Genomic DNA, 19,234 nt, shown 5'->3' on the forward strand with positions numbered 1-19,234 from the left:
TGGGCAGCAGAGTTTTGGATGACCTCAAGCTTATAAAGGGTAGAACATGGGGGACTGGCCAGGAGTGCATCAGTCTACTCAAGTCTAGATGTAACAAAGGTTGGATGAAGTTTTCAGCAGCAGATGAGTTGAGGTGTGATAGAGATGAATGATGCCACAGAGGTAGAAATAGGTGATCTTAGTGCCAGCATGGGTATGTGGTCAGAACCTTATTGTGGCGTCAAACACGATACCAAGGTTGCAAACCATCTGGTTCAGCCTCAGGCTGTGGCAGGGGAAACAGATAGAATCAGTAACTGGAGGTGGGATTTTCCACACCCGCCCGCTGCTGAGATTTTCCAGTTCCGCCGCAAATCAATGGATTTCTGACTGGGGCGCTGCCTCATCCATGGTAGGTCCCGCCTATGATGGGGCCGGAAAATCCAGGCCCAGGGAACAGCTTTTGCCACAGGGATCGAACAGATTGGCTTTGAACTCCTGAATATTTGGTAGGAGGAAATCCGGTTCTGGATGAGCAGTCTGACTTGGAGAGATGGTGGAGTTGTCAAGGGAAATGGTATGGTAGTGAAGCAGAGCTGGGTGTAGTCAGCTTTCCTGTGGAAACTGATGTGTTTATGTGTTTTCAGCTAATGTAGCCATAGGACAGCATATGACTGAGAAAAATGAATGAGAAACCTGAGGGAGCCAAGGTTAGAAACTTAGGGGACACCAAGGATGAGGGAGCAGAGAGAGACACCATTGTCTGTGGGACAGGACGTACCCAGGAATGGTGATGGAAGAGTCTGTGACATCGGTTGAAATATATGGCTCTTTAAGAATGACTATGTTAGGCTTAACTAACCTGTGGAACATCCCTCCAAATTTTGGCCCCATATGTGTAATGAGGAGAACTTTGCACCATTGACTGGGGTGGCTGTGGTTTTGTCATGTTCAGCGGTTAGGTTAATGCCAGGATGTACATCTGTTTTTTTTTTATTGTTTTTGTTAGCCTTTTGATACAACAGAGTGGCTTGATAGGCCATTTCAGAGTCAAGAACTTTTCTTTGTGCCTGGAATCACATGTAGGCCAGACCAAGCAAGGCTGGCAGATTTCTTTCCCCAAAGGACATTAGTGAACAAGATAGGCTTTTGCTCCAATCTAATAGTTTCATGCTCACTATTATGGATACTGGGTATTTATTTATTTAATTCACAGCATTTAAATTCTCCAGCTGCCATGGTGGGATTTGAAATTGTATCTCTGGATCACTCATTCAGAACATGACCACTGGGAATGATAGGAATGTTGGTGCAATAATTACAGAAGCTGCCACAGCAAAAGTAATAGCAACAGTGGCAGAAAACATGGCAACACAATCCTGCTCAAAGAAGGGCACATTGGAGACAAGAGCAAATTGGGCCTTATCTGTTTGCAGATGTTGCGCATCAGAATGTCATACCCCAACATGTCAGAGGACAGTGTGTGAGAAGGCTGCACATCAGCAGCCAGACATTCACCAATGTCACCTGTGTAATGATCCCTAGCTGAGGTTACCACTGGGCAACCCTGATCCCAGGGTGAAACCCAGCTGGATAGATCCTAACTTTTATTTGTTTCTTTAGGTATGCGGAGAGGAGCTACTGAACAAAGTCACTGGAGTCAGCTAATGAACTTTTCACAAAAGCATAAAACATTTATTAAACAAAAAAAGATTAACTATATTATAATTCTCCTTTACCCACAACCAAACCTTTACAGATACGCACAGATTTGTAAGGATAACACAGGTTACAAAAGCTATCTTATACTCTAATGTTCACAGTAAGTACAGTCCATGTAAACCAATTGGCAATCCATGGTCAGACACATCACACTCTGAAACCAAGTGACAGATGCCACCCAAGCCAGATGCTATGGATCTCTCCTCAACTCCCCCCAGAAACTTGCCAACCAGCCTCACTGAATGTCATCTTTCACATGAGGGTTTCCAATCTCCGCTTTCTAAGAACTTGCTTTGAAACCTTCTCCCAAAGCAACACTTTCTCTCAGACGCCTTCCGCAAGAATTCACCTCCAGAGTTTCGAACTCTCCTGATGTTCCACTCCTCTGGGTCACTGCATGCATTCAACCTTTCTTCCATGAACTCTCTCTCTCATCGGCTCAGCTGTCAACAGTGCATCGCTAATTCATATGCCCATAGCAAAGAGTTACAGAGTTTCTGTTGTTTCTTTGGACCTTCTGGCATCTTGCAAGCCTTTATCTATTTAAGCTTGAAGCTTGGAGTTCTCTGCTCCTCACTCTTAATTTCACTTAACAAGACTTTTTCCAGGTTCCTGTCACTCCTTTAGCTAGAAGCTCTGCTTGGGACTTTCTCCTGCACCACTCCCCTAGATTTGGTGGGAGGGGAGCTTTCTCCTTTAGCTTGGTACTGGCTATTTGTCCCTTCTTCTCCAGTATCTCTCAGGTAGCTACTTTCAACCAACTTTAGCTTGGGGCTGTCTATCTGCCCCTTCTAGGTTGCTTCAGTTTGGCAGCTGTCTTCAAAACTGGACTTAAAAACTGCTATTTCTAGTTTCTTCTGTGTGCATCTGTTAGAGGGACCTGCCTCTCTGGACTCCTGTTGCTAGGCAACAGCCCAGTTTTTTTACTCTTCTGTTTGCTTAACTTCTCTTAGAGTTGTAAGCTCTCAATATAAATGTAGGCACCTTTTAAAGTGAAACTAAAACTCAACTTGACCTTCTCTTAACATGCAGGTACAGAACTACAAATCAAATTTAAACATTTAAGATAAAACTCATTCTTAACACCCACAAATACCAATATAACATACTTAAACTATGTCTATTTCCTAACGCCTGTTGTAGCAGGAATTACATCCATTGGGTGGTCTGCACTCCTGGGATCTTCCTGCCTTTCTTATGCCATATTTTCAGCCTAAGGGACCCTTGCCTTTTTCATATTTTCCATGCTTCCCTTCTCCCCTGCTATTCTACATCATCAATTTATACATCTTCTCGACCCATCTTTTTTTTTTACTTGACTTATTATCACCATCTTTTGACTTGTACCATGATCACTTTTCCATTTAATTTATCTTGCCCTCCACTCTATCACATGTTATTTTACTGTCCCCAATTCCTAGCTCTATATATGCTTAAAAGTTGTACATCTCTAACACCTTCCAATTTTGCTTAAAGATCATCAACATAAAACGTTAATTTTGTTTCCCACTCCCCTGATGCTACCTGACCCGCTGAGTGTTTCCAGTAGTTTTGAGGTCCTCCAGTGTCCTGACAACAAATTATTCTGTAACAAATAATTCCAAATAGATTACCTGATTACTTGTCTCATTGCTATATGTGAAACTTCTCTATTTGCAAATTGGCAGCTATGATTGGCTTTAAATCAACAGTGACTACTCTTCTAAAGTACACCATTGGATGTAATGCACTCTGGGTTATCCTGAGAATGTGGAAGGTGCTATATAAATAAAAAAATATTTCTTTCTTTCTTCAGGGCCTTCAGTGAAAGCTGTTAGACGATGACTAGCAATGTAAGTCTACCTGACCCATTGGGAAGGAAGTCTTTTTTCCAGTGGCTGCAGTTGTCAGCAATGACCTGCCAAGAGAGAATGGATCCTCTGCTCATAGACCCATTGTTGGAGATTCCACCTCCATCGAGATAGATTGCAATGTTGATCCCTTCTGCCCTGGGGAACGATGTGTGGCTGAGGAAAAGGCTGCTGGTGCTGTTAATGTTGCTGGGGCTGCATAAACACACCATGGTGAAGGCTGACAGCAGGGAAGTGCAGGTCAGGGTGAGTAAAGTCCAAGATAGGGTGAACTGACTTCCAACAACTTGGAGATCATTGTTAAGCAGTAAAAGCATACTTTCAGAAGAAGTGTTGTGAGCACCAATCCCTCACTTAGGCATGGCTGCAGCTGTTCAGTTTCACTCTTTGAATACTTCCCAGCCTGTTAGTTTTACTTCAGTAGCATTCCCCACTGTGATCTCACGCTGTTGATTTTCATGCACTCCACACAGCTCAGGAAATGTGAGCTGGCTGTTAAAAGCAGAATGCTAGGTTAAATTCTGAATTAATTGCCTCTGTTCATTTACTTCAATGACTTATGTTTTAACTACACAGGGGCTCCCCATTTATCTACAAACCAAAAAGGCTTAAACCCAGAAGTGTGCAGGTTCATTTAAGGTTTCAGACCTGGCATCACATTTTGGGCCTTTAAGCCTTCCCCTTGACCCAACACCCAAATCTGTCTTTCTGTGGCAATTAAAATTCTCCCCTTTTTCAATCTTTTCTCTCCCTTCTAAATATAGTCAGCAGTCATTTTTATGTGTAAATTAGCTTTTTCTATTTCCCTTGACATGCCAAAAAGGATAAACAGCTTATATTTACAAAGCATATTTCTAAGAGGTACTTTGATACAACAAAATTAGACCAGTCAACCCTAATTTATTTGCAGAAAAAATACTTTGTGCTATAAACATATTTCACGCTAGATCCATCAAAGCATGATTATTTAAGTTAAATGATCGCTTGATGTACAATGCCATTAAAACAAGGAGGACATAACTATCATTTGATGTAATAGTGATGTAACAGTTGCATAATCATACAATCAATCATGTGTGTCATGTGTTTCAGTATGAGTATTTAAAGACCAGTTGGATAGCTCATTTTAATTGACTGGCATATCTCATGACTGAAAACATCAGAAACTTTTACTCATGCAAGATCTTTTTAAAAACATAGCTCTGTTTAATTTAAATAATTGCTTACATTTAAATCATTAGCAACAATGATGCACTCTGGAGGATAGTTTTGCACATTTTCAACCTTTTAACGAGTTTTTAAACAGACTCAACTGCAAATGCTTGACATTTAGTGACTTGATACCCGCAGTGTTGTGCATATTTTATACTTTGGCAGGCACCAGATGGTAAAATTCAGTTTTGGGTGAGTTTCTGGCAGGACAATTGCCCAACCAATTCCATGCAAACCGTTCCCCCTCTGAATTTCTGGGTTGCAATCGAACTGAACATTAATAATTATTTTTTTACACAGTAAAGTGGAATATTGTAGTGTTGTCCCAGCCATTTAAAAAGGTGGAAAACAATTCCTGAAAGAGTAAATTCAGAAAGAATGTTATATATCACATCAAGTTCTCCAGAAGATCTCCAATGTTCATGGGCACACTGGTGGATTTTTTGAACAAGGGTGCGAGATTTGCAACAAAGTACAGGGCAAGTTATAGTGCATGCTTGAAAAACTGCAGCAGAGAAGGTAGAATTTGCTGATCAGTAATTTATCTAATTTCTTTCCTCAGTTGCGAAGCCTAGGAAGAGCCTGCTTATGAAATGAGGTTCCCCTGTAAGAGGACCATGTACGGCAGACATTTTAATAGATTAGATAGTGTTCAGATTGCCTTGCAGAAATCAATGGAAATGAAAATCAGCCGGTTCCTCGAACAAGCGGGCAACAGTAAAGCCAATTTTATGCCCGAGTGAGGAGTTGAATATCCACCCCATAATGTGTCCAAAACACCCTACAAGATCTAGATGTTCATACGCAGAATTCCCGATGTGGGAAAGCTTCCCAGGACTGCAGTTTGGCATAAAGACTATGGTGACTTCATGAGTATCCAAAACATAAGTTGCTGTGGCACAGCAGGTTTGGCAGCATCTGTGGATCGAGAAATGGAATTAATGGCCAGGATTTTTTGGCCCTGGCTCAGAGGGCTCCCCTGCGGCGGTTGCAGCGTGCCATTCAAATCTCCATTGATCCCACCGGCAGGAGGGGCTAGAAAACCCTGCCCTACGTTTCAAGTCCAATGTGAATCTTCAGTTCGTTCATCTCAGGATCTGATGCTTCACATCTACCACATTCTCCAGGGGGAGTTTATGCCGCAGGGACTGGGAGGCCATCCCTTGCCCGCGGCTCTCAAAGTTACCGCCGCTCTGAACTGCATCACAATTGGCTCGTTCCAGGGCTCCACTGGGGACCTCTGTGGGATTTCTTAAGCATCTGCTCACAAGCGCATCTGAGACATAACAGACGTCCTGTTTAGCAAGGGAAACAATTACATCCAGTCCTACCTAGATGAAGGCAGCCAGGCTACAAGACAATGAAATTTGCAGCTACCTCTGGATTCCCACAGGTGCAGAGTATTATGGGGTGCACTCATGTGGCTTTAAGAGCTCCCTGGCAGGAGCCACAGTTCATTAACAGGATCATCTGATACACGTGGAGGTAAGGGCTTTCTGAACCTGAAGAATTTAGTGAGATTAAATTCTGATTCCAACAGATGGGTTACTTTTTTTCCCCAATGCATTCTTGTTTTGCCATTCTGCTCAGTTGCCTGCATTTGGCTCACTATTTCTGATGGGGTCAGATCACCATGTAACTGTGATGTTCCTCATACATGCTTCTTTTCAATTCAATGCTTGTGAATGCAAAGCCATAGGCAACACTTGTCTTTCAGCGTCTGCGGGAAAGGATCCACACCCTCACAATTGCTTTCTAAATGCCTGCGAGTGAAGGAATTTGAGTTGCTGCCTTCGCCTAAGGAATCAAATAGTTCAAGGGGTGAGTTGGAGGGGTTTGGGAAAAGGAACACAGGTCAGGGGATCTATCTTGGATCTCATTGGCTGTCATCTGCCTCATCAGCATCACGCTCCTCCTCATCTCCTTGGTCCTCCATTGCTGTGGTGGATCTCCAGAATAGGATATGCCTTGAAAATATGATAATTTTCATAATGTTATTGGCATTTATTGTAAAGTAGGATTAGTGAGGTCTGGAGAGTCTGTATGTGTGTGTGTGTGTGTGTGTTGGGGCGGGGGGGGACTTAATTGAATTAAAGGTAGCTGGTCTGAAGGCTTTGATGTATTAGAAGAGAGGCTAGGTTTGAAATGCTAACTAAGTAAATATGGCTAGAGTTTTAGAATGTGAGGTGTAAAGGAAAATTTGCATTTTTAGATAAGCCAGTGTAGTTTGAATTTCAAAGTGGGGAGGAAAGTGAAATGTTACACTTAGCCAGAAACAGCGAAACAGGGCGTTTATTTTTCTCCAAATATTACTGATAAAATTGGTACTATGAAAGAATTTTTACTTAGGAAGGTAAAATCCAAAGACATATTAAAACAATGAACTTTGCATTCAAAGGGGAAAATATGTATAAAGGAGAGAAGGTTATGTGTAAGAAGGCATTCTAAAATCTAGTAAGTGTGAAAATCCTCCAGCCTCTATATAAAAAGTTGCTGCCTACAGGAACCAAAACTAAGAGAATTTGTTTCAAATATCACTGTCCAGGGTATTGTGTGCTTTGCCTGGGTCTGTTGAAATCTATGTTGTTTTACTATTGCCTTAATAGAGGTTTAACTGGAGCTAGATTAATTAGGGGATTTAGGAGTTATCATGATAGTAATTTCTAGACCATTGTATGTGCTTAAAATCATTAATTTTATTAAAAGTCTTTAATTTAGTTTTGTAAAGAACCTCTAAGACTCAGTAGACTTATTACTACTGAATTCGAGACACGTATCTCAAAATAAAAATACAAATTGCCAAAACATTTCTGACTGCAGTTTAAGGTTTCCCTCTGGGATCTGCTGTACCATAACAGGATGGTGAAAGTTTTAATTCAGTTAGCAGCACTGCCTTGAACATAGAGTTAATCTTCCAACTCCTGCTGTAAGTAGCATTCACAGGGATGTCAGCTCAATAGTATTGATTTTCAGTGACTAATCTGGCAATGACAATATATTGTATCTCCCACAGCAAGAGCAGAGTTTTCTTTTCATGCATTTATGGGATGTGTGCATCACTGGCAAGGCCACATCTATTGCCCATCCCTTAATGCCCTTGAGAAGATGGGGGTGAGCTGCCTCCTTGGATTTCTGCAGTCCATGTGGTATTGTACAACCACAGTGCTGTTAGGGAGGCAGTGCCAGGATTTCGAGCCAGTATCACTGAAGGAGAGGCAATATAGTTCCAAGCCATGATTGTGTGTGACTGTGAGGGATACTTGCAGGTGGTGGAGTTCCCATACATCTACTACCCTTATTCCTGTAGATCGTAGGGGTTGTGGGTTTGTAAGGTTGTGAAAGGAGCCTTGCTCAGCTATTGCAGTGCATCTTGTAGATGGTATATTTTGTTGCCACTGTGCACAGATTTCACCCAAGTTACACAGAATTTGCAGCTACTTCCAAGTATGTGATTGAGTTAACCTGGGAAACCCTCATTGAAATACATTTCCTGATTGTGGATGCAATTAGGCTTGCTATTATATTTGCAAAGGCCTTGTTTCAGGCTGACACCAGTAACATTTTTAGAGCACTTGAACAAACATGGCATCAAACGTGTGCTGGTGCTGGAGATTGCCCCCATTGGTGCTTAAAATCATTTATTTTATTAATAAATGTTTAATTTAGTTTTGTAAAAAAGGAACCTCTAGACTCAGTGAACTTATTCCTACTAAATTCAAGGCACACATCTCTGTCTATCCATTTCCTGCCTGGAAAACAAGTACAATGAGGTTCAATATTGATGCCAATCTCTTAAATTTCTCTTCTTCATTCTGCCAAATGCCTAGCAATTCTGGACATCTCTAACATGGGTGAGAATTTAAAACTGCATAAAAGAATACGCAGCCCAGAAAGGGGTCATTCCTACACCAGTTCTTTGAAAGAACTATTGAATTACTATCATTGTCTTGCTCTATTCTAATAACCCTGAAAATGTATCTTTTTTAAAGTACATGTCCAATTCTCTTTGAAAATCATCATTTAGTTTGCTTTTGCTACTCTTTGAGGTAGTGCATTCCAGAACATAACCCACTGAGCTGGATTTTAGAAAGGAGGGGGAGGGGGCATATTGCTTGCCTTTCCACTACCATCTCCGACCTCCAGAATGACAGTCAGCCCCAGATGTGCCAACTTTTAAAAAGCCTGCCCTGCAGCAATAAAAAACTGGGAGGAGCATAAACAGGCTGAGGATCAGACTTTCTTCACCCCTCAGTAAACAGGACATCCCGCCCTCGAGAGCTGCCAGCCAATCTTTTTGGCCAAAATCTCTAGCAGTCCAGGTGGCACCAGAGCTCAGTAGTGGCCACTGCTGGAAAAGCGATGGTGATGGGAGTGATCTAAATCCAGGTCTTTTAGGGCGGAGAGAGATTAGGCATCCTAGAGGGGGGAGAGTTGGATGGGAGGGCAGGGGAGTGGGTTTTGGAGGCGAGGTGTGCAGGAACAAAGTGGTGGGGGCAGTTGACATCTGGTGGGGTGCCCTGATGTATACCCCCTGATTGACATGTCCACCACTTCCTTCCCGCCTTTTTCAAGAAACAGTTTTTAAAACGGCCTTAACACTCTGGCCCGCTTGCCACTGCCCAGTGTTTTATGGCCATGGATGCAGAGTAAGGCCTTTAGTTGCTACTTAATTAGACAGTGATGACCCTCAATAGGCATAAGGGCAGGCAACCTAGTTGCAATTTACCCACCCCCTGTTTTATGGTGAATGGGTCAGGGGTGGATTGGAAGGTGGTGGGCTGGTCATCTGACATACCTTAAGTGCCTCCTCAGTGAAAACACGTCTGGCAAGGTTGTAAAATCCAGCCCACTGCATGAAAAATTTCTGACCTCCTCTCTGGTCTTCTTTTAAATTAACGTAAACCTATGTCCTCTGGTTACTGACCCTCCTTTCAGTGGAACTCAATTCTCCTTATTTATCCTAACTAAACCTTCAATTTTCAGTACCTTTATGAAATCTCTCCATAACTTCTCTGCTCCAAGAATAATCATCCCCATTTCTCTCATCTCTCCATATATCTGATGTCCTTCATCCCTGGTATAGTTCTATTAAATCTGTGGAATCTTTCCTGTACTGTGAAATCCCTCCTGCAGTATCATTCTGAGAGTTGGACAAAATCCAGGTGAGGACTAAATGTGGATCTCTGTACTTTCAGCTGTCTGTGCTCTAAGCTCTAGAACTCCCTCCCTAAATCTCTCTGCCTGTCTACCTTACCTTTCACCATTAAAACACTCCTTAAAACCTACCTCTTTGACCAGGGTTTTGTTCACCTTCCTTATGTGGCTCAGTGTCATATTGTGTTTCCTAATGCTCCTGTGAAGCACCTTGGAATGTTTTATTATACTGAAGGCACAATATAAGTGTAAGGTGTTGTTGTAACCTTTGATTTGTAAAGATTTAGCACAATTTCATTGCCTCTGTAGCCTGACATCAGATTGCTGAAGCAACTGCTCTACTCAGAACTCGTCACTGAGGAGACTCCCAGGAGGACAGCTGAAATGCTTTAGGGATTTCCCCAAAGCATCTCTGAAGAGGTCAAACATCCCCACCAACTCATGAGTCCCTGGCCTGTGACCAAATGTAATAGAGAAAATTTATTCAGGAAGCAACAAACACATTGAGAGACTTTGTCAGGGACATGCAGAGGCTGAATTGAAGTGTCAAAGAGATTGCGGAAACCCCCAGAGACCTCACTTACCTGATCTTTCTAGCACCACCTGCCCAAGGGACTGCCTGAGAAGGAGGGAAGATAATAAGCCAAAGGTCCATGTGCTGTTTTTAATAGACTGATCAACTTATCCTGCCACCTTCAAAAGCAGAAATCATTTTGAAAAATTAGGTAGAGCTGTGCCAACAAGGAAATCCACCCAATTATCAAATTAGTTTGTTTTTAATTTTCATGATTATGATGATCTTTGGTGCCAACGGGTTCCTATTTTTCTATTAAACTATTGATTTCCCCTGTGTGATTTATACATTTCCTTCCTCCTGCTTTTCCCACTTCCATACTACAATACACTTAATTATCTTAGTTTTTTTTTCCAAAGCAGCAGTGTATACCAAAATGTTAAGCTATCTTTTCCTTTTTTAATCAATCTTGTCTAATCCGCTGTGTATGTCTGGACATTTAAGGTTTCTATTTAAGATTTCCACTATTTGCATTTGTCATTACCGCATAAAAGAGAAATTTCATCAAAGTGGCCTGTGAATTAAGAATTTGTGTGTGTGTGTGTTTTTTATTCATTCAAAAGAAATGGGCTTCACTGGCTAGGCCAGCATTTATTGCCCATCCCTAATTGTCCTTGAGAAAGTGGTGGTGAGCTTCTTGAACGTGTGTGTGTATAGCCCTCAATTAAGTTGCAAGTCATTTAATTTAAAAATAATCCAGCAGTCAGAATTCATTCTTAAAAAGACTACGGTTTGTTTATTATGAAACTACTGCTGAAAGTTGCTTAGGTAAAATGGATAAAGTTATTAACTAAAATATAGATATAAAGATTAAAATGTAGATGTGGGAAATCACATTTAAGACGAGATTTCAAATCCGCCTCAGATATTATTGGAGGCCCATTGCTTGAATTCCTTCTTTTCAAAGTGAAAAGGTTGAAATTTGAGGTTTGATTTAGCAGCTGCGATGGCTTCTGCAGTGACCTGTTTGGAGGTTTGCCTTTTCAGGTGGACTCAGCCAGTCAACAGCTTTTTGGAAGAGAGAAAAGGTTCTCTATTCCTTATTAATTCTGTGGTTACAGCCTGGATTATTTCAGCAGAACAGCAATTGATTTGTTAATACCTTCCACTTTGTCTCCCATGGCCACAAACCCTTTCTGATAGAATCATAGAGTCATAGACATTTTACTGCACACAAAGGGGCCATTTGGCTCATCATGTCTGAACCAGCTAAAAAAACCAACTACCCAGCCTAATCTCACTTTCCAGAATTTGGCCCTTAGTCCTGCAGGTTATGGCACTTAAGGTGCATATCCAGACATCTTTTAAATGAGTTGAGGGTTTTTGCCTTTACTACCCTCTCAGGGAGTGAGTTCCAGACTCCCACAGCCTTCTGGATGAAAACATTTTTCCTCATCTCCCCCTAATCTGCCTACCATTTACTTTAAATCTATGCCCCTAGTCACTGAACTCACTGGTAAAGTAAATAGGCCCTTCTCATCCACCCTATAAAAGGCCCTCAGTTTTGTACATCTAAATCAAATCTTCCATCAGCCTCCTCTGTTCCAAGCAGAACAATCCCATCTTGCTTCACAGCTGCAATTTTCCAGTCCTGGCAACAGCCTTGTAAAATTCCTCTGTACCTTCTCTAAGGCAATTATATCCTTTCTTTAATGAGGTGATCAGAACTGCACATAGCACTCAAGTTGTGGCTGAACTAATGTTTTCTTTAGCTCTAGCATAACCTCCATGTTTTTATATTCCATGCCTTGGCTAATAAATGAAAGAATTCCACATGCCTTCTTAACCACCTTATTGACCGGTGCTGCTACCATAAATGATCTGTGGACATTCACTTCATAGTCCCTGACTTCCTTTATACATCTCAGTATCCTCTTATTTATTGTGTAATTCTTTGCTTTGTTTAACCACCCCAAATGCATCACCTCACACTTCTCCGGGTTGAATTCCACTTGCTGCTTTTCTGCCCACCTGACCAATCCATTGGTATCTTCCTGCAGCCTACTGCAACTCTCCTCACTTTCAACCATATGGCCAATTTGTGTATTTGTGTGTGGTCTGCAAACTTCTTGATCGTTCCCACTACATTTACATACAACTCAATACACACCACAAAAAGCAGGGGACCTAGTTCTGAGCCCTACTAGAAATAGCCCCCCAGTCACAAAAACATTCATCAACAATTATCCTTTGTTTCCTGCCACCGAGCCAATTTTGTATCTAGCTTGCTATATTCCCCTGGATCCCATGGGCTATATTTTTTTTTTATAACAAGCCTGCATGTAGGACCCTATCAAAAGCCTTGTAGACCACATCAACTACACTACCCTCATCAATCCCCCTTGTTATTTTCTCAAAAAAGTCAATCAAATTGGTCAGACATGACCTTCCCTTAACAAATCTATGCCGACTATCCTTGATTAATCCATGCATTTTTATGTGACAATTTATCCTCTCCCTCTGAATGGATTCCAATAACTTGCCCACTACCAAAATCAGACGGACTGCCCTGTAATTATTCCGTTTATTCCTCGCTCCCTTTTTAAATACAGGTATGTTATTAGCAGATGTCTAATTCTCCGGTAGCTCACCTGTGTCTAGTGAGGACTGGGAAATAAAGGTCAGACCGTCTCCTATTTCCTCCCTGTCTTCTTTTAACAGCCTGGGGTACATTTCATCTGGCCCTGGTAGCTTATCCACGTTCAAGTATTCTAATCCCTTTAATACTCCCCTCTCCATATGTTTATCATATCCAATACTTCACTCACCTCCTCCTTAACTGCAATGTCTGCATTGTCCCCTCTTTTGTGAAGATAGACGCAAAGTATTCATTCTGAACCATACCCACATCCTCTGCCTCCACACATAGGTTATCTTTTTGGTCTTTTATGGGCCCTACTCTTTCCTTAGTTATCCTCATACTCTTAAAGTATTGATAAAACATCTTTGGGTTCTCCTTGATTTTGCTTGCCAATATTTCTTCATGCTTTCTCATTGATTTCCTAATTTCCTTTTTAATTTCACTCCTCTTTCTATACGCTTTTTGGCCTTCTGGATTAATTAGTTCTAAACTGACATAAGCTTTCCTTTCTACCTTATCTTACCCTGTAAGCTCCTTGACATCCAGGGAGGCGCAAGATTTGGCAGTCCCACCCTTTTTCTTTGAGGGAAAATGTTTACTCTAAACCCCTCGAATCTCCCCTTTGAATGACTCCCACTGCTCTGACACTGATTTACGTTCAAGAAGCAGTTTCCAGTTCACTTTTGCCAAATTACTCCTCAGCTTAGTAAAATTGGCCTTGCCCCACTTTAGAACTCTAACTCCTGCTCCATCTTTGTCTTTTTCCATAATTATGTAAAAACTAACTAAATTATGATCACTACCACCAAAATGCTCTCCCACTGCCACTCCTTCCATCTACCCAGCCTCATTTCCTGAAACAATGTCCAGAACAGTGCCCTCTTGTTGGACTTGTTACATACTGGACAAAAAAAGGTCTCCTTAATGCACCTTTTGAATTATGTTCCCTTCATTATTTTCACACTAAAACTATCCTATTTAATATCAGGATAGTTAAAATCCCCTACTATTACTCCCCTTCTGTTTTTGCACCTCAGATTTGCCTAGATATTTGTTCTTCTTTCTCTGATTGTTTGGGAGTCTATAGTACACTCCCAGTATTGTGACTGCCCATTTTTTGTTCTTAAATTCAATCCAATTGGCCTCAATTGATGATCCTTCTAAAATAACACCCCTCCTTACAGCTGTAATTGCTCTATTTAAAATTGCCACCCCATCCTTTTTTATTCTTCTCTCTATCTCATCTGGAAACTCTGTAACCAAGAATATTGAGCTGCCATTCCTGCCCCGCTTTAACCCATGTTTCTGAAATAGCTATGCTATCAAACTGCCATGTTTCTTTCTGTGCACTTAGCTCACCTGTTTTATTTGCTATACTCCTTGCATTGAAGCATATACCCTTGAGCACTGCCAAACTCTATTTTTATTTACCTTCTATAGTTTGTTTCCTCTGTCTCCCAGACTCACTCACGGATTTTATGTCCTCCATTGCCATTTCTGATTTTGCCCCATCTGAATGTATCTTCAGGTTCCCATCCCCCTGCCAAGTCTGTTTAAAGCCTCCCCAACAATACTAGCAAACTTCCCAGAAAGGATATTGCTCCCAGCCCCATTGAGGTGCAAATTGTCCAGCTTATACAGGTTCCATTTCCCGCAAAACTGGCCAATGCCGCAGGAACCTGAATTTCTCATTCCTACGCCAACTCTCCAGCCACACATTCATCAGCTCTAAATTTCTATTTCTATGCTCACTAGCACATAGCACTGGTAGTAATTCAGAGGTTACTACCTCGGAGGTCCTGTTTTTTATGTCTTAGCTATCTCCCCAAAATTTACTTTCAAGACCTCATCCCTCTTGTTACCCATGTCATTGGTACCAATGTGAATCACAGCCTCAGGCAGTTCAAACTCCCCTTAAGAATTTCCTGCAGCCACTATGTGATATCCTTGACCCTTGCACCAGGGACCCTTGACCCTTGTACCATCCTGGAGTCACATCGATAGGCACAGAAAAGCCCACCAGCTCCCCTATCAAATCCCCCATCACTATCTGCCTTACACTTCTTCCTTCCTGCCCATGCATCTGAGCCACCTGTGGTGCTCCAAGTCTTGCCACACTCCTCTGAGGAACCATTGCCCTCTATGGCATCCAAAATGGAAAAATCTTTTGTGAGCAAGATAGACTCAGGGGACTCCCACACTATCTACCTGTTCCTCCTAGACTTTCTTGTGGCCACCCATTCCCTCTCTGCCTGCATGCTCCTAACCTGTGATGTGGCCATCTCTCTAAACATATAATCCACATTGTCCTATGTGGATGCACCAGTGACTCCAGCCTCCGCTTGAGTTCCAAAACCTCTGGCTCAAGTTTCTGCAGCTGGTGAGACCTCCTGCATATGTGCTTAACTAGATCATGTGAAGTTTCCATGGCTCCCCATATGCCACAAGATGGGCATTGTGCATGGCCAAGCTGGCCTGCCATATCTTAAGCTTACTTTTTGACTATTCACTATGAGCTGGAGACTCGAAAGTAAAGTAGACTTACTCACCAAGCAACTCCTCTTCTTCCTGCAAGTTAGATACATCAGAGTTATGTAAAGCAGTTACATTTTTCTTTCATCTAATATACTAGAACATTACACTTTTCTAGTTTAGAGACAAGGAAAGAAAAACTCACTAACTACTGGCAACTGATAAAAAGGGTATCAGATGGCGCATCTCTTTCACCCTGTGCACCAAATTCCCAACTCCATCTACATCTCACTCAGGCATTGTCTTCTCATGCACCCCTCACTGTCCATTTGGTTTAAAGAACCTGTCTCTTATTTCGATCTTCTGATGAGTTGCTCCCTAGTTTAGCTTCCTGCTACAGTAATTAACACAAATTGAACCAACTCATTTCAGCTGATTGACAGATAATATCCACTACTAGGCAGCCCTTTCCTACTAAACAAATTACTTTCAGCTGATTGATGTTGTTTCTCAGAGTTCTTCCTGGAGTTTTGCACCTTGCCACCTAAGATGGCTTCTTACAGCTGCCGTTATAAATTTCAAAAAACACAATAATGGCTGCTATGTTAATTCCCAAGGAGTCATTGTTTCCACAAGAAAAGAAGTTAATCTGTTGAAGGGTCATTCGGACTCGAAACGTTAACTGTGTTCCTCTCCGCAGATGCTGCCAGACCAGCTGAGTTTGTCCAGGTACTTTTGTTTTTGTTTTGGATTTCCAGCATCCGCAGTTTTTTGCTTTTATTTAAGAAGTTAATTATGTTGTGGTCCTTTGATGTTCCTTCCTGTATCCTGTTCCCTCAGAAGTAAAAGTATTTTCCACACCATTTAGATGATTTAATGGACATCCCTGGAGGAACCTTTGCATGTTAATAACTCTTCGTAGCCAGCTCTAGAGGTATAAGTCTGACGAAGTGTAAACAAACACTGCCATGTTATCTGTCCATATTTCCATTCTGAAAAAGGCTTTTGAACTCAATGTTAAAGTTTGAAAACAGAATGTACCATAGCTGTCCTTAGAATCTGTAATATCATAATTACACATTCATAAAACATTTATTTTTTTTAACGTTTTGTTTTTCCTAACTTTTTTTTTTGCTTCTATCTGTAAAACCCAGATTATAAGTAGATGGGACAATCAGTCCCTCTATCTTTCTGGGTAAGAATCTGTTGTAATCAGTCTTGCTCAGAAAACTATTCAGATAAAATATAATTGGCCTGGTTTTGCTAAAATATTGTGTTTGCTCCTATTAATATTGATTATTACTATTAATATTATTAACATAAATGTTTAACTTATACTTAGAAATGGCAACAAACGACTATGGGTTAAAACCAAAAGTTGGAACGTGGTTTGTGATCCAGGTCGGATAAACATAGATTCTTCTATCTGTGACATTCGGTCTCCTTAGAAAATGCCGAATTTCTGACTGTGACAGTCTGTCCATTTCACATTCAAGCTGGCGGCATTGGACTGATCTCAATCAAGCCACCTGTTTGGCTGAATAAAGCAATTGCTTTAAGTATGTCCAGCTGGACTTCTCTACCTGAGACAAAAAAGAGAGGTTTCTGTGCAAAAATAAGATAAACAACTGGCAGATCATAATGCAGATTATACACATAAAATGTCAAGTGCCTGTTTTTGTAGTGCGAAACAGAAGTACCCTTCTTCATTTCGTGACATATGTGACCTTTCAGATCTTTGCACACACAATATCACAGTGGCCAACCAATGTTCAATCTGTTTCCCAGAGCCCCACCGTTAACCTCAGCAATAACACTAGAGTAAGAGTCCATAATACTTGATTTAAACGCCTATGCTAGCACTTAGGCCCATGCAAAGTATACCCTTTCCCACTGACAGATTTAGAAAATAATTAGAAATTGCTTATTACCTAGATGGTGATTAGAAAAATTACAATAATTAGCTGCTGCATCCTTTGCTAAGAGGTGTTGCAAAAAAAAAGAGAAAAGCTAAAGTTCAAAATTCCTACCAAAGGATACAAATTATTCATCGTTCACAGATAAAAAGGTAAAAGAGCTTCAAGGTAGTGAAGCTGCATTGCCGCCCACCCACCCCTCACCTCCCCACCCAAAATAGTGAACTGCAGTGGCAACAAACTAAGTTACCTATAATTGATTTGGAGGGAATTGCAGAATAAGGTAAAATACTAGTAAAAATCCCTGAAAATTAAATAATTCCATGCAGCAAAACTAAACAGAAATTAATCAGTTATCATAATTCAATGCTCCTAATTTGAATGCATGGATTTCACAGTGACCACTAAACAGGTTAAAGGAGCTTTATTAATGCAAGTTATTGTAATTTTTCTCCATTACAGACTGATTTAATTGCCTGGATATTCTGATCTGGAGCTGGGGGTAATCTTGCCAAATCAGTGTCCTCCTGTCACACTGTTCCCTGACCTTGAGGTCAGGCTAATTGTACTATTTGTGTAAGGCTGCCCACAGTATTGCTGTGATAGAAGCAAAGTTGAGTTCCGAAGAAGAGTCATATTGGTCTCCAAAAGTTAACTCTGTTTCTCTCTCCACAGAATGCTGCCAGACCTGCTGACTTTTTCCAGCACTTTTTGTTCTTATTAGCACAGTTCTGCTGTCCTGGTGAACTTCAGGCTGGAGAAGATGAGGTCACTGCAGCATTCACTTGGATGTTCCTTCGGATATAATCAGGTTCAATATTCTGGATTCAACTTGACATTTTAATCCACTCCCTTCTCTTCCACTGTCAAGAATCCAGGAATGGATGCCAAGCATTACAATGTTTTAATCATCTAAACTACGTTGGTCGTATGTCCGTTGTTATCATTTAAATTGAATCATAAGGGCTTATTTTCAGCATCCACTGCCATCTTCTTTGGAAAATCCCAAAGTGGTGACAGAAGCTGTCGAACTGACATAACAACTCTCCAGAATCACCCAAATTGCCCTATAATGGGCTTAAAGGTCTCTGAAGATAGATGTTTGTAACTTAGAGGAATTAAGTGATATGGGAGTGGTCAGGACAGTGGAGTTGGGGCAGAAGATCAACCTTGAACCCATTGAATGGCAGAGCAGGCCCAAGGGGCCATATGGTCTTCTTCTGTTCCTGTTTCTTATGTTCTCATATTTACTGTCAGAAGCTACTGGCTGAAAAGTGAAGGAATTGTATCATGGCAGCAAACTCCACCCATCCGCCATAACTTACACACAGCGGGTTGGGATGTAGGGGCTGGAGGTGAACATTCACATGCATTCTGGGTGGATGTACTGGTACATTATTTGGGTGGATACCTAACACTGGTCCTCAACCTCCCCCAATTTTCCTACATTGGTGGCCCAGGGTATGTCTGGAAATGGTCATCAAAAACAGAGGAAACCTAAACTAACATCTTTTGAAATTTAGGACATCATTCAAATAATATCCAAGCTATTTTGAAAAAGTTCCATGTATATTGAAAAGGAAATCTGTGATAATTAAAAATTATTTCAATTGTAATAGTTTTGAACCATGTAAATTTGATACTTCTCTTTATTTGACAAAGAATTTCGAACAAAACATGCTTCTTGAACTGATTTTGAGATACCTATTGACAATTTAACATGCCAGCAAATCTGCACTGTTATTAAGTGGAGCTCAGACGACACTACAGCATA

This window comes from Carcharodon carcharias, chromosome 11 (genome assembly GCF_017639515.1).
Source record: "Carcharodon carcharias isolate sCarCar2 chromosome 11, sCarCar2.pri, whole genome shotgun sequence".
NCBI lineage: Eukaryota > Metazoa > Chordata > Chondrichthyes > Lamniformes > Lamnidae > Carcharodon > Carcharodon carcharias.